This window comes from Malaclemys terrapin, chromosome 14 (genome assembly GCF_027887155.1).
Source record: "Malaclemys terrapin pileata isolate rMalTer1 chromosome 14, rMalTer1.hap1, whole genome shotgun sequence".
Lineage (NCBI taxonomy): Eukaryota > Metazoa > Chordata > Testudines > Emydidae > Malaclemys > Malaclemys terrapin.
This window is the reverse complement of record NC_071518.1, coordinates 40297150-40321581: the sequence shown is the minus strand read 5'-3', so window position 1 is coordinate 40321581 and position 24432 is coordinate 40297150. Positions and strand designations below refer to the sequence as shown.

The 24432-nt window shown below is 51.7% G+C and overlaps 1 protein-coding gene across 2 annotated transcripts in view; it reads right to left on the bottom strand.

The window, feature by feature from the left end:
- The window catches only part of ST3GAL2 (ST3 beta-galactoside alpha-2,3-sialyltransferase 2), a 93648-nt gene that overhangs the window by 33400 nt on the left and 35816 nt on the right, over positions 1-24432 (bottom strand). The window lies entirely within an intron of this gene.

The window sequence follows — 24432 nt, the reverse complement described above, 5'->3', positions numbered from 1 at the left end:
CTCCTGGTCTGTTGTCCCACAGCTAGAAGTACAAGAACATCAGAGATCTCTTCCACGAGATGCCTTCAAGAACATGCGCTACAAAGCCAGTGGCCTCCTGGCTGTGGTCTGGTATCCAGCACCTGCCCCCCAAAAAGTGGCAGAGTCCTAGTTTTTCAGAGTCCATCCAGTTCTGGGCGGGATGTAGGGTGCTTGTGGACATCAACGCAAGCTACTTGCCAGGAGTCACACATGGGCACTGGCAGCTGGCTTCTTTACCACACTCAGAACCTGGTGGATACATAGCATCTCCGAAGCATTAGACAAGGGAAAGGGGCCCATTGCCTTAAAAACAGGAAGGAGATCACCTGCGCTCACCTCCGATCAGGTTCCAGCAACAGCCCTTGGGTATCTGTAGTCCCAGTGCCAGAGACCCAGCCGTACGCTGAACCCATTGGGGGGGAGGGATCATAGTCCTAACTCTTCTCACACACCCACTCCCTGAAGCAGGGACTGATCCGGTCAGAAGGCTGGCCTGGATCCAGGCTGCCCAAATTAGATTCCTCGGACATTCTTGCGATGCCCCACATGAGACCAAACAAGGCAATGTCCCGTTATCCACAATCCCCCCCCAACCCCCCGCCTGCTCCCCAGCACTCGTCTCCAGCTCCAATGATCTCCTCTGCTCCTGGCACAAAGGCTTATGCTAATACCGCTGATCCGATCAGCTTTTATTTCCGCAGAACAGCTGAAATCTGCCTCCCTCGCTCCCTCCCCGGCAGGCCTGTAAGTTCCTGGAATATGCTCATGCAGCCCTAACCGGCATTTATTTTAATCACATTAAAAAATGATTTATGGATCCAAGAGAAAGCCACAGAAGCCAGGATGGGGCTCGGCCATCGTTCCATGCTCAAAACATTCCCACACCCCGCCAGGCCGAGCCCACGGCACTGGCCCAGGGGGTCAAAGGGAACAGACTGGACGGAGACAGAACTTCCCGTTAGTCCCATGGCCATTGACTGCGGCCAGAACAGCTGAAGCTCTGCAGCTCCTCCTCAGCATGCAGCCCTCACCTCCCTCCCAGGATGGGTTAAAGAGGAGAGGAAAACTGTCCTCATCCCTCTGCAGAGGGGACCGACACCCCCAAATACGGGCCAGCTTGCAAGGGACACCCGAGGACGTTGCCAGAGTCCAAGAGAGAAGCACGGGCTGGAGGCTGCACGTGGAAGGAGTTTGGATTCAAGGAAAGGGGACGGGTGGCGATATGGAGGGCGGGATCTATTGGTCTAGCATCTTAGGAATTAGCCATAATGCTCCAACGGAATCAGGACGAATGTAATTACTGCAATACAAAAAACCAACAGATTCAGCCCTTCTCCTGAATTCAGATTACACTAACCCCCCCCCCCCCCAACCACACACACACACACACACACACTTTAAAAAAGTGAAGCCACAGAAGAAAAATTCTGTAGAAGATTTGACCCCTACAGAAAATTAACTTCACACAAATTCTTTTCTTGTTTTTACCTGGGCGACAGCCAAGAGGAAAACTGCCTGTATAATCCTAAATCTTACAGCTCCATAATCAATGAGCTCCTTTGTGAGCAAATGAGGCAAAAGGTTTCTGGGCCAAGATGGGCGACAGCCACGAGATACAGAGGGACAGGAAAAGACATGGCCTAGTAAGTAGCATGGCAAATCGTCAACCTGGTCAAACCCACGTGGCTCTCAAAACCAGCCCTGCGTCTTTCCAGATAAACCAGCCTCGTTGTTTGAGGACCGAGAGCAATGAAGGTTCTGCCCTGGCTTATTCTTCAGAATTCCCAAGTAGTTCTCAAATCTAGGGAAGGTCTTTAAGCAAGGGAGACATTTGTTGCCTTAACATCTGCCATTTCCAGTTGTTTAGAAATATTTTCAGCTCTAAGCTGAATTACAGTTTCCACTTTCTTAAAAGCCTTGACCAAATCTCGTCCCCAAATACTCCAAGAACGCAGAGATCAAAGGGCTTGCAACGCCAGGAGAGCTTAAGGGTTAGACTTAGGCTGTTCCTCCAGCCATTGCCTCGGTAGCGGATATAAGTTCATAACCAATCAAGAGGCACTATGCTCTGGTCGAAATAGAACGTTCATCCACCCCTGCTCTACACACAGCACCAGGGCATCGTTAGGGAGACAGCATTCGCAAGTTTTGCACGGCTTCTAATGACCTAAGATCTTTTCAGCCCCAAATTTCCACACCATGGGGCACAAACGTGAACCCTGAACCCTCTGTATCTGCGTCTGCTCTCAATCAAATTACCGCCATGCACAGAACAAAACTAAAACCTGCCTGCATGGAAGGCTCACCCCTTAGTCTCCTGTATGTGTTTAACCCATTCACCCCGTATGTAAAAGCAAAATACCCAGATAAGGAAAAGGACTTGACCCATTCAATACAATTATCATCAATTGTTTGTTTAAACCAACTTTGGTCTACAGCAGAAGGTAATTATTTTAGTATTACGATAGTTTTTTAGTCATACACTCCTGCTACAGAAAGTGCTAAAGTCATTTAATAGACGCTTCAGAACTGAAGGAGTGTGGGACAACACAGTCATGTGCGGACTAGAGGACTGACACTGCCTGAATCAGAATTTTAGGGGCAAAAATCTCGCTCCTCCTCTAATAGCCCAACTACCTCATTGATAGAAAATTTAAAAAAAAAGAGAGGGTGGGGACCAGTAAACACCCCTGATGTGCATCCTTTGTAACAGGAACAGGGTCACTTACCTGACCCTTCCATCCTAGCCTAACCCGGGCCATGGTTTGGCCACGAAGGGCTCTGCAAATGGTCTATCCCATCCCTTGTGAGTTTCCCCCAGAGATGATCTGTGTCAACAGCATCAAAAGCAGATTTCAGATCAACGAGGGCTGCATGTAGTTTATCCCCCTTGGGGGACCAATGTTTATAGAGCAAATGTGAGAGCAGGAAACGATTATCTATAGTTGAGTGGCGATTCTTAAAGCTGGCTTGTTCCTCAGCAAAAAGATTTCCGCTCTCAGCCCAGTGCTCGGATCTCCGGGGGGGGGGGGGGGGGGGGGAGGGGGGAGAGAGAGAGATCTGGAATAGACTTTCTAAGACCACTTCTATCATCCAATTAGTCTTTTTTAATTACCCTGAGAATTTTCTATCACCTTCTTTCATAGAGGGGCATTCCCCGCAGAGAGGCCTGCAGGGGAAATCTCTGTTATTTATAACAAATAATTTTGCTAGCCCATCAATATCCTTATAGACATCCTCTATATGGAGAGGTACAGCTATTCCAGGAGAGCATGATGGGTAAAGTCCATCGACAGACCATGTGACTGGATTGGCATCATAAAGAACAGAGAGAGGAAAAAAAATCTCTCCTAACAACATTTAGGGATAAGAACTTCAATATTTACATTAATCTTACCCTCACCTCCAACATCCAAAATACTAAAAAGATAATTTCTCAGCAGAGCAAGTTCAAATCCCTTCCAACGGGCCCTTTGATGATCAAACTTTTTTCTATTTAAACCATTTCTTTATCGTTCTTTCTAAAAATAAGCAATTTCCTAATGGAATCTGGTAAACCCCTTTCTCTAATAGACATTGCAATAATCTGAAGCTGTTTCTTCTAACCAGCGCAATACAGATCACACCAGATTATTTTATCTTGGCTGGGATGAGAATCTCTTTTCTTAGTAGCCAAATCGTACCTTTTTTAAAAAAAACAATCAATCAGTAAATGCTAGATGGATGTATCATGCATCTTTAAGTTCCAGTAATTGGCTCTTCATGAGTAATCGGATGTTAGAAACTATAAAATTTGTACCTAATTCAAGAATGGAACACGCTTTGCCCCTCCCCCCCAACCCATGTAGAAAGGGGACAACTGAACAACAGTCCAACTGAAGGAGTTGGGGATCGCTACCCAGTTTAGAAGCCACTGCGCAATTAGAGAAACAGGACCAGCTGAAAAATCAGAACTACAATAAACTATTGAACCGCTCCCTCTAATTGAGATAAATGCAAAATGGCCCTGAGCAGCACTGCATCCTCTGCCGTTCAACACCTCCAAGCAAAAGCTATTTAGGATTACTGAAAATTTGCAACCCAAGCTGCAGAACTGGAATTAATTTGCAAACTAGATACCATCAGATTAGGCCTGAATAAAGACTGGGAGTGATTGGGTCATTACAAAACCGAAACTTAATTTCCCCATACTAATTTCTCCCTACTGTTACTCACACCTTCTTGTCAACTGTCCGTAATGGGCCACGCTCTTAACACTTCAAAAGTTATTTTTCCTCCCTTGGTATCCTGCTGTTAATTGATTTATCTCGTTAGACTGACCTAACACTTGGTAAAGCAACCCCCATCCTTTCATGTATTTATACCTGCTCCTGTATTTTTTACTTCATACATCCGATGAAGTGGGTTCTAGCCCACGAAAGTTTATGCCCAAATAAATTTGTTAGTCTCTAAGGTGCAACAAGGACTCCTCGTTTTTTGGGGGAAGATTAAGAATTTCTCCATTCCCAGTTGAGCATTAAAGTCTCTCAGAAGAACAACATTAGCTAATGGGTAGTTTTCCATAAGCGAGTCCAGCTCTGCCCAGAGGGACTCATTATAAAAGGAGACCCCAAGGGGAAGACAAGTAAACATTCAGGTTTATTAGAACAACATTATCTGAAACAATAAAATGAAAGGCCTGGCAACGGGAGTTACCCTGCTGACAGGGAAACCAACAAGGCCGACTCCCGTGTTTTCACCTGTTCCTCAGTGCCCTGGGTGGCCCTGAGCGGGGGCTGCAGAAGAGAGATCACCCAACATGTCCATAGCAACTTGGCCGCAGCGTGCTCTAAAATGCTATGGAGGGAGAGGCCATTCAGGGACACACAGGGCAGCCAGCTCCCAGCTGTGCAGGACTAGCAGGATGGAGGCCGCAGCCTCCAGGAACGCCAGCATGCCAGAGGAGCGCCAGGCAGTGCAAAGCCTCCAAGGCCTTTGATGCAATTGTGATGGGCCTGGGGGAGCTGGGCGACCCGCCTGCACTCAGCAGCACTCGGCCCAGCATGCGGCATGTGGAAAGTCTCTTCCTTAGTGAGCGTAGGAGAGAATTCAGATTGGGCAGGGAGGGAATGCCACAGCCACCAGCGGTCTGGGGCCGGCCTAGGTATTACCCCTACCCACTACTCTCCTGTGGAGTCCAGTAGCTCAGGGACTGTGCAGGGATCCGTGACGGGGAGGAAGGGAGACAGAGCATGCGTACATCAGAAGTGGCTGAGCTTTTCCATGCCATGCTAAGCCCAAAGGAAATTCCTCTATGGACCAAGCATGAGACAGAGACCCAGGAGTTTTCACGTTACCATCCCAGCTCTGCTACCAACTCACTGGTGGCCTCAGGGGAGTCACTGCCCCTCTGCGACTCAGTTTCTCCACCCTTCAGATGAGGATAAAAACACTCCCCCCAGAAGCATTATGGGACTTGCTAGTTAACGCCCAAAGGAGTACCACATCCTGTGTTACGTCCAGCTTTGTCTCTTCCACACCGCTGACGTTCCCTCGCTGGGTCTGACCTTGTATTCTAACAGATCACCCCCAGCAGGCCTGCCCCCAAACAGCCGGTACCGCCTCGGTGAAACCAGCTGAGCCAAGCAGAGATGCCACCTGCCGCTGGGAGCGCCAGGCTGCTCTCGCTTCTGTCCCGTCACCTCCTCTCAAGAGGATTCACGGGAGAACCCCATCTCCGCACCAGGTACAGGTCGGGCATTTGCATCTCTAATGGCCTCCCACACTGCAGAGGCCACCAGCCTTCCCAGGTGCGCATGCCGCAGATGCGCCCCCCCCAACTGAGCTCTGCCAGCTGATTCTGAATGGCACAGGAAATTAACGATCTCCGAAACGGCAGAGAACGAGAGAGAGAAATCTGCTGCGCTCTCCAGGCACCAGTGGCGTGTTTTCCAGCCTGAGGGAGGGCATTGGGGAACGTGTCGCCTCCTTGGCAAACATTCTCAGTATTATTCATAAAGACCTTGCACCTCACCGCTGAGCAAAACGGTGAATAATTAACCAGGCAAAACCTTGGCTGCTCCAGATAGCTTGAGCACACACTGGACAGCAACAGCCTTCTGGTGTGTTTGCCCTGCGGGCTGAGCTATGGCCGTCCCTACCCACAGTGTCCATTAGAAGCTGCTCTCTTGCCCCGAGATGAGCAGGCCTTCGAGAAGGAAGCACTACCTGGAAAGTTCAGATCCCAGCCCTCCGGCTGCAGGTCGCCCTGCAGGCCCACGACTGGGCACAGAGAGAGATGGCCAGGCAACAGTTGGGATCCCGGCAGTCAAATCTCCCCACAAGCACTTTCACGCTTCCGCCCAGACTACTGCCCCGATCCCTGGGAGGAGGAGTCTGCCCGAGTCAGCCAGACAGTCATCCACATCTCGCCTTCACACTCGCCTCCACCACCAGGCCGGCAAAGCACATGGCTACGGCGTGCGATGTGACCACAGCTCGTTACACGTCACAGCCATCTCACCAGCACCTTGTGCTCCCCATCTGCCTGTTGGCTCCTTCCACTTCAATCATAAGCTTTTCGGGGCAGGGTCTGGGGGTGTGGGCATGCTCCCCCCCGCCAAGAGCACCTAGAACAACAGGGCTACTGCAATGCAAATAAATCTTCAATTTCTGCCCCTCCATCCATGCCCACAATTCCCAGTGTGGTCATTGGGAAGCAAGGTGCAGATTGGAGGGTAGATCTGGGCAACAGGGTCGTAGGTGCTAGAGAGGCCACGTTCTTCCAGCAGCATAGACTTGCCGACACTGCATTGCGTAATGCTGGAGCAGTAGCAGCACGAGGGTAACTGAGTCCCGGTCTACACTGGGGGGGGGGGAGGGGGAAATCGATCTAAGTTCACGTAACTTCAGCTACGTGAATAACTGTTTACGTACTTAGATCTACACATTGCGGTGTCTTCACTGCAGTGAGTCGACTGCTGCCGCTCCCCCGTCGACTCCGCCTGTGCCTCTCGCCGAGCTGGAGTACAGGAGTCGACAGGAGAGCGCTCGGGGGTCAATTTATCGCGTCTGGACTAGACGCGATAAATCAATCCCCGCTGGATCGATTGCTGCCCACCGATACGGCAGGTAGTGTAGACATACCCTGAGAGGCAAGTCCTCCCCTCTAGCAAGGCCTTGCTCTATGGATGAGCAGAGGGTGGGAAAGCAAGAAGGAGAATAACTGAACTCCCGACAGCTCGGAGTCTCCCATATTGCTGGTCTCCAGAAGCCACCTGCAATCAGGTCTTAGATTATAATATGCTCACAAAAAAGCCATGAACACCAGTTCTACCTAGTCTGATAGGGAAACTGGAGAGATGCTCAAAGTTCTCATGGGCTCCTTCAATATTCAAATCACATGGATACAATAGACACCCTGGATAAGCCAACTTCTCTTCTTTGTTGGAAACATCCTAAGAGGATACCGGGGTCTGGGATAAGTTATGTTAGGTCGGTGATGTGCAAAGGGTATGAGCTTGTGGCTTAACATCTTAGTTCTTCTACTGGCTCCCGACAAAGACATCCCAGAGACTGGTCGGAAATGCTAGAGACTGCGCCGAGATTCTTGGGCCCTTCTTCAGAAGAGCCTGTACCAGTATCCTCAGGGCGAGGCCTCATCAGGACCCCAAACTTTATGCAGTATTATTGGGTAGCTGAGTTACCAATGCAGCTCGGACTAATGGAAAGCAGGATTCAGAAGGAAAAGCCTGTCCGATTTAAGACCTCCATGGGCGCTGCAGAAGGAACATATACTTAAACAAGACTCTTGATTTAGTGCGGTTGGGCCAAATCCTCAGCTGGTGTAAACTGACAACTCCACTAGCTTCAGCTGTGTAACGCCAGTACACACCAGCTGAGGATCTGGGCCAGAGTAAATGCATTATGAGGGGACCTGGAGTTACCGTACGGGGAGGAGCCATTTCCTCTATTCAATGGTTTGCTTCACCGGGTTAAATAATTGGGACAGTCTTGTAGAAAGCAGCATCAAATATTATAGTAGCCTCTTCGAGGCTGGAGAATTACATCAATTACAGGATGGAGTCTAATCTTCTCCTACACAGCAGAAAGAAATGGCATAACTAGAAATACACCTCTACCCCGATAGAACGCTGTCCTCAGGAACCAAAAAAATCTTACTGCATTATAGGTGAAACCACATTATATCAAACTTGCTTTGATCCGCCTGTGACGAATTGGGCCTGTTCTTACTGTGGTGTGTGAATGCTGACAGGGGAGTGTGGCTGGATAGTCTGCATTGGGGGATGGGAGTCTGAGTCTGCCCGAAGGCGAATACCTGAGCGTGTAACATGAGAACCCAGGAAGGGGTTAGAGGCCAGGTGACACCTTGGCCCGGGAAACTGAACAAAGGCTGTGGGAGGGGTCGCTGAAGGCAGAGTCTTGGAAGCTGGGTGGTGAGATGGTGGGGAGGCAGAGATGGCTCTGACCTCCCAAGGGGGGCTGGGATGCCCTGGGACCCCAAGATGGACCTAACTGAGGGGGTCCCTGTTGTCTGTGCCTGCAAGACCTGTCTTGGACTGTATTCCTGTCATCCAAATAAACCTTCTGCTTTACTGGCTGGCTGAGAGTCATGGTGAATCGCAGGAGGCCGGGGGTGCAGGGCCCTGAGTCCCCCAATACTCCGTGACAACTGGTGGCAGAGGTGGGATCTACTGCACCCCGTGGACGGCGCTTCCTGCAGTAAGTGACTGGGGAGCAGTAAAACAAAGGGGGATTGACGGGGACCAGGCGTGCTGAAGAGTGAGAGAGAGACGGTTATTACCCCTGGGAGTGTGTCACCAGCGAGAAGGACTTTTGCGGTAACAGGGTCCCCCGGGGGGATCGCAGCGAGTGGTCCCAGGGGCGGAGGAGTCTGCAGCTCGACCCTGGCAGAGAGGTGGTGACCTCGAGAAGGGCTGGCACACTAGGGGTCTCCCTGGGAACTGTGGGGAGCTGTGAGCACACAGGCCGGTGAGTGGCCAGCAGGAAGATGTATGCCAAGCGGCTTAAGAGCGACCTGGTGGAGCTGCGCAAGCAGAGGGGGCTGCACAGTGGGAGGCTCACCAAAGAACAGCTCATTGCCCGGCTGGAGGCGGAAGATCGCGCGAATGAACTGATCCCTGTGTCTCAGGGAAGCAGCCTGGCAAATGCAGCGCAGGCACCAGTGTCTGTCCCAGCTGGGAGTGGTCAGCCGGCTGCTGAGGGCTTCCCGAGACCCCTCCTTCCTATGCCTAGGGGAAGGGTGGGGAGGAGCCCAGCAAATACCGGGTGCCGTGACCCCCCTGGCCAGCAGGGGATCCTCCCGGCGAAGCTCGCCGGCCAGCAGAGGATCCTCCCGGCGACGTTCGGCATCCGGGGAGCGGAATTGGCTGGAATGGGAGAAAGAGCTAAAACTGAGAGAGCTGGAGGATCGTGAACAACAGAGACAGCATGAAGAGAGACAGCATCAGCGTGAAGAGAGACAGCGTCAGCATGAACGGGAGGAGAATGAGAGACAGCGTCAGCATGAACTGGAACTGGCGAGATTGAAGGGCAGTGAACCCCCGGCTGCGGTGAGTGAGGGGGGACCCAGGACTGCACGGAGCTTTGATAAGTGCATCCTGGCCCCACACAAGGAGGGGGAGGACATGGATGACTTCCTGGAGGCCTTTGAGACGGCCTGCGAGCTGCACCGGGTTGATCCCGCGGACAGACTCCGGGTCCTTACCCCCTTACTGGACCCCAAAGCCGTGGCATTGTACCGCCAACTGGAAGAGGCAGAGAAAGGGGACTACGAACTATTCAAAAAGGCCCTGCTACGAGAGTTTGGGCTGACTCCTGAGATGTACCGGGAAAGGTTCCGGAGTCAGGATAAAACCCCTGAGATCTCATATCTGCAACTAGCCGTCCGCATGGAAAGATACGCCAGCAAGTGGGCTGATGGGGCCCAGACGAAGGAGGACCTGATTAAACTGCTGGTACTGGAGCAACTGTATGAGCGGTGCCCATCCGACCTGAGGCTGTGGTTGGTGGACAGAAAGCCAGAGAACCCGCGACACGCAGGGCGGCTGGCCGATGAGTTTGTAAAGAGCCGGTCAGGGGGTGGCAGGGAGGAGCCCCAAAGGAACAGGCCCGCCGCGATGCAGAGAGAGAGTCACCCTGGGACCTCCCAAAGGGGGAATATGGGGAATCCCCTCCCACGGGGAATGCCCAGCGTCAGGGACAACCGACCGGCTCGAGGGGACCCACGGGACATGAGCTGCTATTACTGCGGCCGAAGAGGCCACGTTCGGGCCCAGTGCCCCAAGCTCAAGGACGGACTGAACAGACCGAACCCGCACCGGGTTAACTTGGTAGAGGCCCAGACGGACGAGGGGCAGGCTTCTCACGCAAGAGGGGCTGGCAGCTTATCAACTGCTCAAGAGAGAGAAGGGCCCCAGGCCAGCTCCTCTAGGGGGCTGGATGCTCCAGACTCAGGGTTTTTGGATTATACAGTGGGCGCGGGGCTGTCCCTCCGGAGAGAGTACCTTGTTCCCCTGGAGGTGGATGGGAGGAAGGTCAATGGATACTGGGATACGGGCGCAGAGGTGACGCTGGCCCGGCCCGAGGTGGTGGCCCCAGATCAGGTGGTGCCCAACACCTACCTGACCCTGACGGGGGGTGGGTGGAACACCAGTCAAAGTGCCCGTGGCAAGGGTACACCTGAAGTGGGGGGCCAAGGAGGGCCCCAAGGATGTGGGGGTACACCCGTATTTGCCCACTGAGGTATTGATGGGGGGGGGACCTGGAGAACTGGCCAAGCAACCCCCAGAGGGCACTGGTTGTGACCCAGGTGACACCTTGGCCCGGGAAACTGAACAAAGGCTGTGGGAGGGGTCGCTGAAGGCAGAGTCTTGGAAGCTGGGTGGTGAGATGGTGGGGAGGCAGAGATTGCTCTGACCTCCCAAGGGGGGCTGGGATGCCCTGGGACCCCAAGATGGACCTAACTGAGGGGGTCCCTGTTGTCTGTGCCTGCAAGACCTGTCTTGGACTGTATTCCTGTCATCCAAATAAACCTTCTCCTTTACTGGCTGGCTGAGAGTCATGGTGAATCGCAGGAGGCCGGGGGTGCAGGGCCCTGAGTCCCCCAATACTCCGTGACACCGCCGAAGTGCGCAGCCCCGCCCGCCCCCCAGAGTACTGCTTTACCGCGTTCTGTCCGATATAACGTGACCTGATATAACACTCATAGACTCATAGACATTAAGGTCAGAAGGGACCATTATGATCATCTGGTCTGACCCCCTGCATGCTGCAGGCCGCAAGACCCTTCCCTGGACTCTACCGTTGAAGTCCCCAATCCTGTGTTTTAGTGACTTCAATCGGCTGAGACCCTCCTGCTAGTGATCCCTGCCCCATAACACGAATTCGGGGTAAAGGTGTATAAGACAAGGGAGTTGTGGAATAACTGACCATTTCACTCCTGGACTCTCAATGGAAAGAGGTTAAAGATAAGCCATTTGCCTAAAGTTAAAATAAACTACAAACAAGTGGTGAAAGACTCTCTTCCCAGTGGAAGAGATAGAGCAAAATGAGATTTTAGCTGCCTTTAACTTGATGGGATTGCACCAGAAAAAAAAAAAAAAAAGGAGAGAAGATGGTGGTGGTAATCTCTTTTATTGGACTATCTTCTGTTGGCGAAGGAGACGAGCTTTCCAGCTACACAGAAGTTGGTCCAATAAAAGATATTACCTTGTCTCTCGCATACCTTGGGCGCAAACAGCTACAACACTGCAAACCTATTAAAAAAAAAAAAGTGATTCTATCGATTTTATTCTAACCCCTCAAGGCTGTGGTTCATGAAATGACTGCCACACGGACAGTGCTGACGGGCGGCAGTGGGGAAGTAAACAGAGATATAAACTTGATATTGCCTAGAGAGGGAAAACTGCTTACAAAAGCTGTAAGTATTGCCAAAAGTCTTGCTGGAAGACGAAATAGCAAGACTACTTCCTGTGTGGAGAATTTAAAAGCGAAACAATGAAGCTGGAACGAATTGTGAAACTCATTGTTTCTAGCAAATAAACATACTATACCAAGGACACGGCAGCTGAACAAGCCCTGGCCCCAGTACAGAGAAGCACTAAAACATGAGCAGCAACTTGAAGCAGGAGAATGTCAATAAGGCTATTAATGTAAAGTTACACAAGTGTTCTGCTGGATCAGGGCCATAATGACTGGATCTGCCATGTAGGGCGTGTGGTAGAGACAAGTGTTGGAAAAACCACTGTGTTAAAAAAAACAAACAAACAAAAACCCACTACTTAAAAGCCATGTGGCATCCTTTAAATTACACAGCAGAACATTCTTCTCCTACTGGATCCTGAGACTCCATTTAAACGGAGATTGGATTTAATTTCAGTTCTAGATTTTGAACCGATTAAAGAGTTTGCAAGTGAAGTGCAGTTGGGAATTCTGCCTGTGTGTTTCCCAGTGTGAAAACCAATACGGGAGGTTACAATGTGGCATTGGCCTTGGTTAGCTTATTATTTCTTAGCTTCTCTTCTATTTGAAATGTTTATTCAAGCTGTTTAATAGCTGTGGAGCAGGGTATTGTGAGAAGGAAAAGAGTTAGAACAGTGGTTCCCAAGCTGGGGTTCGTGAACTCCTGGGGGTTTGCAAAATGTTACAGGGGGTTCTGGGGAAAAAATTCCCTAATGGCGACAGAGCTGTCTACAGGGACCCCGGGCAGCCCTGGAGAGCCTGGACTTCCAAGAGCTAAGCAGATCAAAGCAAGTGTGTCTAGCACACTGAGGAGATTTAAACTTCAAGACTCCTTATAAGAAATGGAAAAGGGAGGTGGCTCTTTTTTGCTGTTTTTAAAATGAAATCGGCAGCTAGTATTGTTTTTAAAATTATTATGAAGAACAAGTTTAAGCTTTGTTGTAATGTGCGTTGTTTGCCTGGACTGCTCAAGACCTAAATGCTTGTGTAGGAAGAACAATTTGAGTTGGCTTCTTAAATACCTTCATGCTGTTTCACATCTGATACTCCTTGATGAAACATAGGAGCCTCGTCTTATAACAGGGTTATTCAAAGTGATACAAGCTATGAAAGTGAGATCTTGGAAGAGCGTTGCCATCTTCATAATGTAATAAAAATACTGTAATGATAAATAATAAATTAATAGTGTGTAATAAGCATGTCATAAAAACAAATTTTATATTTCCAAGATCACTGCTTTTATAATTTATACCCAAGTAAAGGAGAAAATCCCTGGAAATATTCATTTTTAGGAGGGGATTCGTGAGACTTGACATTTTAGTGAAAGGGGTTCACAGGTTGTTAAAGTTTGGGAACCACTGAGTTAGAGGGACAGATGCTCTTGACTTAAAATAGCCTTGTGCCAATTCACAGTGGCTGAAGGTCTGAAATGCAGATGACTCCAATTTGTGCAAATTGTACAGCCAGGCCCTTGGTAAGAGGTAGGTGCCTTTAAAAACAAATTGTAAAACTGAAAGATATTTCGTATTTAAGTCACACAACCCAGCCTAGCCATGTGGCTTGCTGTCTCCCTCTAGTGGCAATCCATGGAAAGAGGTTGAGGAGTCTGCTACTGCCTCTTACCTCAGTGGTTCTCAACCTGTGGTGGTGTCATAACTATAAAGGGAAGGGTAATAGCTGTCCTGTGTACAGTACTATAAAAATCCCTCCTGGCCAGAGACTCCAAAATCCTTTTCCCTGTAAAGGGTTAAGAAGCTCAGGTAACCTGGCTGGCATCTGACCTAAAGGACCAATAAGGGGACAAGATACTTTCAAATCTTGGGGGGGGTGGGGGGGGAGGCTTTTGTTTGTGTTCTTTGTTTTGGGAGTGTGTTCGTTCTCGGGACTGAGAGGGACCAGACATCAATCCAGGTTTTCCACATCTTTCTAAACAAGCCTCTCCTATTTCAAACTTGTAAGTAAATAGCCAGGCAAGGCGTCTTAGTTTTCCTTTGTTTTCTCAACTTGTAAATGTACCTTTTACTAGAGTGTTTATCTTTGTTTGCTGTACTTTGAACCTAAGACTAGAGGGGAGTCCTCTGAGCTCTTTAAGTTTGATTACCCTGTAAGGTTAATTTCCATACTGATTTTACAGAGATGATTTTTACCTTTTTTTCTTTAATTAAAAGCTTTCTTTTTAGAACCTGATTGATTTTTCCTTGTTTTAGATCCAAGGGAATTGGATCTGTGTTCACCAGGAGTTGGTGGGAGGAAGGAGGGAGGATGCAGTGCTGCTCAGGGCCATTTTGCATTTATCTCAATTAGAGGGAGCAGTTCAATAGTTTATTGTAGTTCTGATTTTTCAGCTGGTCCTGTTTCTCTAATTGCCCAGTGGCTTCTAAACTGGGTAGCGATCCCCAACTCCTTCAGTTGGACTGTTGTTCAAGATTTGAAAGTATCTTGTCCCCTTATTGGTCCTTTAGGTCAGATGTCAGCCAGGTTACCTGAGCTTCTTAACCCTTTACAGGGAAAAGGATTTTGGAGTCTCTGGCCAGGAGGGATTTTTATAGTACTGTACACAGGACAGCTATTACCCTTCCCTTTATAGTTATGACAGGTGGGATCCAGGAACCATGCCCAAGGGGTCCGCAAAAGACTTAGACTGAAAACAGACTGAACAGAATTCACCTGTATATACAGATCGCCAAAGGGGTCTGCAAATGAAAAAAAGGTTGAGAACCACTGGTCTTGGCTAAGAGACCTGGTCCTTCAACTCAGGCTGACGAGGCTCGTGCTCTCTGATCTGGCGGTTCAATCTCCAAAGACAACCCCGCTAGGGCAATCGTTTGACGTGAGAGTTTTCACAAGAGAAGCAGGAATCAAAGCCTGAAGTTAGGCACCTGACGTGAAGGTGGCAGAGACCGAGAGTTATCCCAGCTAGGGAAGCAGCCCTCAGAGCTCCACAGCAAGCAGCCTTGGGCTCTCGGCTCCCCAAAAAAGCAGCAAAAACCCTCAAAGCAAGAACCCACTTGCTTCCTCTTCAGAAGTCTCATGCCTCAGCAGGCTGCAAACAGATGCACGTGGGAGGCGGGGAGGGGGAGCTGCAGAGCAGCGTGTGCTCTGCCCAGAAGTGTAGGACAATATTTGAGATTTAAATTTGGGTGTGAATGTTTAATGACAAAAAGGTGCCAGACTGACAGCGCTGGCTTAGGGCCTCGTCCTACTTCTCATCAGTGCAGAGTTTGACCTCTTCCCCAGAGAGGCCCATCAGCAATAGCCATCACTGGTGGACTTGGGGGACGAGCCAGACGCTCTGTTTCAGGTTACAGGAACTCTGCTTGGTTTAGGGGCCTTTTTGAAGGGTCTGGGGGGGAGAACAGATGCAGGGGGCACTTGATGCTGTGAATGTTGCTCCTGACTGTGGAGGAAAACCACTATCAAGAGGAAGGTTCCTACAGCTTTTCCTAACAGGCGCCCCACAGTGAGACCCAGTCCCAGAGTTCACAGGCAATCTGAAAGCGGGGGACTCCGATTTCAACCCTGCCTGTTTAGATCTAAAGGGATAGGTCAGGTCTGCAAGTGCAGAATCCTCCTTCCATGCCCCTCTCTCTCCCCCGGGGGCCTGAAACCCTGCAGCTAGGCAGAAAGATTTGCAACCACAACGCTGGCAATAGCAATAGGCCTACTGATCTCTAGCCCTATCCTCACCGCTCCATTCACCACCCCCGGCTTCCCTGAGGAGGAAATCATTTCACACACGTTCCTGCTGTGTAGCAGTCCAGCCAGAATAAGGAGATTGATCTTCCTACAGCAATACACACACACACACACACTCTTCAAATGAGACTGCCGGGCTAACCAAGTTTAATACTCAATTAGGACATATTGCATCCAGAGCGCACATCAATAGCGTCAAAAGGGTTTGCTACACTGATTTTGACAGTAAGTCTACACTACTATTTATTATTTATAGGCTGCGGACGATACAGAGCACTCTAGGAGACGTGTAAAAGAAGCACAAGGATCTCAGTATAGCTCAGAGAGAGAACGTGACAATATTTCAGATGCCAGAGAAGGCAGATTCAACCCAGCCCAACTTGCTGCTGTAACACTCCCCTCGGGAGCGCCAATAGGGAGCTGTAATATTACAACACAGAGGAGGCGTGTCAGGATTCCATTTTTAAAGAGTTACTTCGGTGCTATTCACAGATACAATCAAACTAGACTTTCATATTGCATAGGACCAAGAGCCCGATGCTGGCAAGGAGAGGGATGGTTGGGTGGCAGACGCTACCATCCTTCTTTGGTTTGGCATTTTTCAATTAATAGAACGAGGAGCACTTGTGGCACCTTAGAGACTAACACATTTATTTGGGCATATGCTTTCGTGGGCTAAAACCCACTTCATCAGCACCTATGAAGTGGGCTTTAGCCCACGAAAGCTTCTGCCCAAATAAATGTGTTAGTCTCTAAGGTGCCACAAGTGCTCCTCGTTTTTTTTTCCCTAACACAGACTAACATGGCTACCCCTCTGAAACCTTAAATTAACAGGACAGTCTTCGTTCATTAGTCCAGTTCGTTACGGCCGCCACCACATTCTCGTCCACAAATGCTGCTGGGAACGAAGGGAGTTACAGCAATGAGCAGCCGGTGCTTCTGTCATCACCAAGTGTAGTTCAGACCCAGAGGATGCAGGACATCAGGCACGGCAACAACAACAAAGTCCACTTGAGACGAGGTTCTGATCCTAGGCAGCTAGCTAGGTGCATTACTGCATCACGCCATGCTCCGCCCATTGGCAGCATAAGCGCCGCAGCCCCCGTGATCAGTTAGCGGCTTGTGACGGCAGCTAACGCACTCAGGACCACATCCCAGACTGCTTGCACATGCCCTCAGACCCAGAGTTTTAGTTGCGATCTTCAAGACCCACTGTGGCCTCTGCCCGGCGGAGCTGGAAGCCACTCGGGAGGACCAGTATCCCTTGTGGAAGAGCTTTAAAGAATCTCTGCCACATTTCAAAGCACGTGGGGCTAGGGGGAGCAGCATCTGGTATGAACATCCCTTCTACTTTTGCTCCCGGAAATGGAGACATCCTCTCTCACAATGGAAAATCAGACCAGCTTATTAGGGGAACGTGGGGGAAGAGCAGCGGCTCCTTCCAGCTTTGAAGATTATTAGGAACTCATGGAGACAGAGGTCAAAGAGTGCTCAAGAGCAAAGACAACGAAAAACAGAGGCGAGATCCATCAACCCCTCCGGGGAGAGTCAGTCTACTGCCAGCAGAGTCACTTGTGCCTTGAAGCCTCTATACCTTGAGCAGGGAAGCGATTATCTGCCTGCACAGCCATTCAGGTCAGAGGTACTTCCTAGGGGCTGCCATCTTCAGCCCCTTCTGCACTGGGGGTTTCCCAGGGGCTGCTGCTCTCAATGATCTCCAGGGGGGCACTATGAACTTTGGTGTCCATGCAGGCTTTACTATCAACATTAAAACCGGCGCCCCGAAGGCGTAGCTGAGATCAGGGCCCATTGGACTAGCCACACTAGGAAGAGAACGTCCCTGCCCCAAAGAACTAACCGTGGAAATGGAGCGAGAGGGGAGGTGACTTGCCTTAGAAGAGCTGGGAATAGACTCATCTCTCCAGTCCTCCATTTCAACCAGCTCCCACTTGCTCTAGAGGCCACAGATGCTCTGACACCACAGTCATGGGCCCTGCATAAGGAGCTAAGGAGAAAGGACTAGGCCCTGAGCATGGTTTAGACAGAACATGGCTAGAAGGGAGTTCTGCCAGCAAGCCAACTTCCTAAAGGGGAAAGCGTTTGGGAGCCAGAAGTAACCCTTCCCCCTACCATGCCCCAAACAACCTCAGCCCATCAAATGGCCTCCTCCCACCCCGCTGCACACACCACACTGCTGTGTCTGCGCCCAAGCTGTGCATAGTAAGGCTCAGAAGCGATTCCCCCAACTGCCCAATGCTGAGGCTGTCCAAGACTTCTCACAGCAACACCATCGCTACAAGCTCTGCGCATAGGAACAAGCCACCTTCCCCTTGGAGCCTAAAAAGGTACCTGTGTTGCAAACACAGACAGGAGCCAAGAGAGCCATTTAACCATCATGCTTTATCAGCCAGGCCTTCTCCATTGCTATAGCCCCTTCCAGGGGCTTGAATTAGCCAGCGAGAGGTCACTGCTCACGGCAGCATGGGCAGAGCCACAGGGAAGCCAGGCACCTCCCTCCCACCCACCTCTGATGAGGTTCAACAAGGACAAGAGCAGAGTCCTGCACTTAGGACGGAAGAATCTCATGCACGGCTATAGATTAGGGACCGAGTGGCTAGGCAGCAGTTCTGCAGAAAAGGACCTAGGGGTCACAGTGGACAAGAAGCTGGATATGAGTCAACAGTGTGCTCTTGTTGCCAAGAAGGTTAACGGCATTTTGAGCTGTATAAGTAGGGGCATTGCCAGCAGATCAAGGGACATGATCATTCCCCTCTATTCGACATTGGTGAGGACTCATCTGGAGTACTGTGTCCAGTTTTGGGCCCCACACTACAAGAAGGATGTGGGAAAATTGGAAAGAGTTCAGCGGAGGGCAACAAAAATGATTAGGGGGCTGGAGCACATGACTTATGAGGAGAGGCTGAGGGAACTGGGGTTATTTAGTCTGCAGAAGAGAAGAATGAGGGGGGATTCGATAGCTGCTTTCAACTACCTGAAGGGGGGTTCCAAAGAGGATGGATCTAGACTGTTCTCAGTGGTGGCAGATGACAGAACAAGGAGCAATGGTCTCAAGTTGCAGTGGGGGAGGTCTTGGTTGGATATTAGGAAACACTATTTCACTAGGAGGGTGGTGAAGCACTGGAATGGGTTACCTGGGGAGCTGGCAGAATCCCCATCCTTAGAGGTTTTTAAGGTCAGGCTTGACAAAGGCCTGGCTGGGATGACTTAGTTGGGATTGGTCCTGCTTTGAGCAGGGGGTGGGACTAGATCTCCTGAGGTCCCTTCCAACCCTGAGATTCTAAGATTCTAGGATTTCCTTGCCTTGGCATTTGCCAAGAGACCGGCCGACAAGGATGACACGGGGCTGGGCTGGGGGAGCAGCTGCTCCGTATGCCCTGAGCCACATCAGCTGCAGCGGGCAGAGGAGCGAGTGCCCATGCATGGGTCAGCGCCTGCGCATGCTTAACTCGACTGTGCATGCACAGCAGCCTAGGGACTTGCCTGCACTGCACAGTTCACTGCGCTGCCGGGGATCCAGTTACTCCATTCGCCCTCCACATGCCCCAAACGAACCCGCCGCAGATCTGGTGCTGAGATGGGCCCTGACGGTCCTTCGACACATCCCATGTGCTGGCCAGGACCTGGGCACACAGTTGGGGGCAGGGCCGGCTCTAACTTTTTTGCCGCCGCAAGCAGCAAAAAAAAAAGCGCTGCCCCGCCGTAACACCCCCCCCCCACTGAGTGCTGCGCCGCCGAAACCCCCTCGCCGCCAAACACCCCCCACCCCCGCCATACTGCTGAACCTCCCCCGCACAGAGCAATGCCGAACACCCTCCACCGAGCGCCACGCCGCCGAACAGCCCCCACTCCTCTGCCGCGCTGCCAAACACCTCCCGCGGCGCACTGCTGAACCCCCCTGCGCGGAGCGCTGCCGAACAGCCCCCGCCGAGCGCTGAGCTGCCGAACACCCCTGCCCCCTGCCGAGCGCCACGCCGCTGAAACCCCCGCCGAGCGCCGCGCCGCCACATTGTCGAAGACCCCCCGTGGAGCGCTGCGCCGCCGAAAACCCCACCAAGCATCGCGCCGCCGAACACCTCCGCCGCCCACGTAGCGCTGCACTGCTGAAGCCCGCCCGCCCCCTCCCCCGCGCGGAGCACCACCAAACACCCCCCCCGCCGAGCGCTGCGCTGCTGCAATCGCCCCCTCCCCCCCGCCGCGTTGCCCTCCCCACCCCAAGATTGGCCGCCTCTTACCAGGTGCCGCCCCAACCATGTGCTTGGTTACCTGGTGCCTGGAGCCGGCCCTGGTTGGGGGTGGGGGGCACCCTTAGATCCTGCCACACAGACCAGACAGGTGCGTTCAGGGACAGCCACACAGTGCCCAGGTCAAGCCGCCATCCCCAGGGCCCGCGCTTCCATTTAGGCAACCTAGGCGGTCACTTAGAGCACCAGGATTTGGGGGGGGTGGCATTTTGCCACCCTCGGCAGCAATTCTGCGGCGGGGGGGGGGGGGGTGTCCTTCCGTGCTCCGGGTCTTCGGCGGCAATTCTGCGGCGAGTCCTTCACTCGCTCTGGGACCCGCCGCCGAAGTGCCCCGAAGACCGGGAGTGCGGAAGGACCCCCCACCTAGGGCTCCAAAAACCCTGGCGCCGCTCGTGGCCATCCCACCCACCCCCTCCGCACAGTGCCCTGGGTAAGGGCCACTGCTGTGCCGTTTTCGCCCTGCTTAGCACTCTCCCCCTCCTGCTGCTGGTTTCCTGCAGAGAGAGACAACGCCGTTCTAGGTTGGGGTGTGGCATCGCCACACTCGCGGCCGGCTGCACCAGGCAAGAGCCCCTCACACGCCCAGCGAACATGGCAGGAGCTGTGCCCAGACAGACAGACGTGTCTCGGCCCCTGGGCAGACACCATACTGCTGGAGCCCAGGGAGCAGCCACAGAGCGGCCCCCGCCCATAGCCCTGCTGGGGAGGACGTGCCTGGCTGAGCCCGCCAGTTGGTGACGGCAGGACTGGTCTGCGTGGGGATCACAGCACCGGGCCCCAGGGCATGCAGAATGCACTTGGGTCAGGGCCCTGAGGGATGGGGCAGGAGCATTCAGTGCACACGCTGGGTCCGCACCCCTGCGCTGCAGGCTGGGAGCGGAGAAGAAAAGAGTGGAAGAGAGTCACTCCCTGTGCACGGCTGGATGGCGGCCAAGAGAAAGGCGTAAATCAAACACAGACAGATCCCGGGCCTCCTGCCCAGAAGCGAAATGCTGCTTGCAGCCCCCGCGGTTCACAGGTTCCTCCCAGAGTCAGGCGGTTCAGTCGGCGGAAGGGGGCTGTTTCCTCCTCTCCCAGCCCCAGGCAGATGACCCAGGCTATGCTCATTAGGTGAGATCATTATGCCAAGCTGCTGACCCTTTTCTCTCTCCCCCCCCGCCCCAAGCAATCTGGGCTACAGACCCCTCCCCCACTAGAGGCAGGGCAGCCAGAACAGGGCTTCTGGGTAGCTCAGACTCCAGATGAGAAACCTTCCAGAGGGAGGTCCCCAAAGCACCCTCCCTCCCTGTCTGATTAACTCTGTACCTCACCAGGTATAGCTGGGGCCTCATGGCCACACACCTCTCATTGGGTGCCAGGCACATGCCCAGAGCTGGGGGGTGGGAGGGGTGCAAGGAGGGGAACAAATCCTCCTGCAAACAGATGCGGTTTCTCCTTGATCTCCACAATGAGAAACTGGTCCCACCCCCCAACACAACTTCCCACCCTGTCACGGTGCGGGACCTTCGCCCCATAACCCTCATTGGTGGGGTCATGCTGGACATGGGGCAGAAGCTCTGGGGCAGGGAATCCTACCTCCTACCCTGTGGGTGCTACGGGCCTCTACTCAAACGGTCTAGTTAGTGCAAGGGCTGGTACCAACCCACAGAAGACCAAGACCGTCACGCTGTCTGGACTGGCTCCTGACTGAGCACCAACCTCAGGGCAGGCTGTCAAACAGCAAGACAGATGCCCCAAACCAATTGTACAGTCGAGAATTCGATTTCACCAAGCCAGTAACAAATGTGATCGCCTGGATCAGTACAACAGTCTTACCATGGAGTCACAGACAGCCCCCTTGTACATTCCAGTCTTTCTTGCCACCCAAGCAAGCAGGACTCAGTGATAGTTGGTTGCCACACACCAAAGATCACAAAATCTTATAGTGGTGAACATATTCCTGTTCTGGGTATTTGTAAATTACAGGTCATAGCTAATGACGACTACTACACAGGGGAGCTGGACAATTTGTATAGTGGAGGTGCTGAGAACCATTGAACAACAACAACAACAAAACTGTAAACCCTGTACACAATAGAAACCACTTCAAGCCTGGGGGTGCTGCACCCCCAGCACCCTGAGTTCCAGCTCCACTGCTACTCCAAAACTTCTCTTTTCTAAAAGGGACAAGGTATTTCTGTCTTAGGTTTAGAAACATGTTTAGGGCTAAATCTAATTGTTTGAATTCAGACTCTTCAGGATTCTGAAACGTTAGAAATAGAACATCAATTTACAGAGTTATTCATAGGTGGTGAACTGGATTTAATGTATAAAATTAAGTTAAATGAAACAAAAGAAACCAGTTATACATGCAACTAGAAAAGTACCCTTAACTTTAAGAAACAGGGTGCAAAAGGAATTTGAAAGGTTAGCTAGTTAATTTAGATACAGTTAAAAGAGTGGAAGAGCTGAGTGGGTGAATTCGTTAGTAATAGTAGAAAAGAAAGATCAATCCTTATGTTTAGCTCCAAAAGACTTAAATAAGAATGTTAAGAGGGAACATATTAAAATACCTACCAAGGAAGAAATATTTAGACAAATGTCAGGAGCAAGACACTTTTCTTCTTTAGATGTTTTGATTGGGTCAATTGCTATGTAAGCATAATATAAGGTTAACTAAGAATCTTTACTGGCTAATAAGAACCAGCCGGAGAGAGCATCCCCCCCAGCATGACTCAACTCCCAGGCTGAGTTTGCAGCACTAGCAGCTACAAAACGCACGAGATTCAGACTGAGAAATATGGGCCGAGATTTTTCAGGGCACCCAAAACGAACCCCAGTTTTTAGTAAGTGCTGCACATCCACCCACTTTAAAAATAAAATCAGGCCTCTAATAAAAGGGGGCACTCAATCACTAGGCCACTTAGGAAGAAAAAAACCCTCTCTCTCTCTCTCTCTCAAAATCCCATCATGCTGTTGGTTTCTCCACAGACAGGGCTGGTGCAAGGAAGTTTCGCGCCCTAGGCGAAACTTCCACCTTGCGCCCCCTCCCCTCCCAGCCCTGCGGCAGCTCCCCACCCCCCCTCCGTCCTGAGGCACCCCCCCCACGTCAGCTCCCCCCCACCCCTGAGGCGCCCCCACCCCAGGGAGCTGTGCGGCAGCTCCCCACCCCAGCTCACCTCTGCTCTGTCTCCTCCCCGAGCACACCGTCCCCGCTCTAATTCTCCACCCCTCCCAGGCTTGCGGCGCCAAACAGCTGATTGGCGCCGCAAGCCTGGGAAGCGGGAGAAGTGGAGCAGCCGCTGCGCTGGGAGAGGGAGTCTGAGCCGCACGTGTCAGCGCGCCGCCGGCAGCCCAGCAACGCTGTAAAAAAAATTGGGGGCACAGCTTTTTGGCACCCCCAAATCTTGGTGCCCTAGGCAACCGCCTAGTTTGCCTTAATGGTAGCACCGTCCCTGTATACAGAGCCACACCTCAGTCATTACAGCATAAGTAAGAGCGGCAGAGAACCATCAAGCTACAGCAGAGGAACTGTTCCCAGGAAATGGAAATGTTTACTGGTAGTCCCGTGGTAGCATTGCAGGGTAGGGACCCAGGAAGAGAAGATTAGCAGAGCACAAAGAGGATTAAGTAGGACAAGTGGTTTCAGATGCAAAAGATTATTCCTTGGCCCCACTTGCAGTGGTTTGGAGCAGGCCTGCGCAGGTCTCACACTTTCCATAGCCCAACTCAGAACCAGCCCCAAGAGCTGGGGATTGAAGTCATTGGCCAGCGGGGCTGTGGGGGACCCTTGCCCAACCCAGAGCTGCGTTGGCAGCTTGCCAGGAGCATGAAGGCTGCCTCTAATCTGCATGGAACAGACTAGAGCAAACTGTAGCTGCTCCTGATAGGACGCTGCAGCCCACAGAGACTACAGATTCCCATCATGCAACACTCCATCTTGACAGGAAAGACCTGTAGCCTGTTGGCCATGTGCTCTGCAGGACGATGTTTTGCTCTGCTAGCCGGCAGGCTACTTATCTCTGTGTATGGCATGTACACAGTTCACACTGGAGTTCGTGAGAGGCATTGTGCACCAGAGAGTTCTGCCAAGCGGGGGCAGGGTGTGGCATTGTTGAAACTAGTGTTCTAATCTACACTGTGTTTCATTGAGCCATGTATTTACAGAGGTCTCCACAGTTCTAGGCAATGGAGACCGTGATAAGGCGGCCCCATTCTAAGCTTGTGGGATTGGCAGTTTGCTGTTGGAAGTAAACGGGAAAGAAAAGAGTGGAGGCAACAGAATGAAAGGCCAGAAGAATGCAAGGGCATCATGCCAGATGGAGCAAGGATTCTCCAGCACTCCCTGGGCTAACCCAAGGGCATGAGCACAAGTGCCAACTTCTACTGATTGTGACATGGACCCTCCATGGCCTGGTGTACCATCTGCCAGAGCTGAGGACACAGAGCCGAGTGCCCCTGCAGTGGTGGGAGTCTCCCTAGCTGTCCTGTC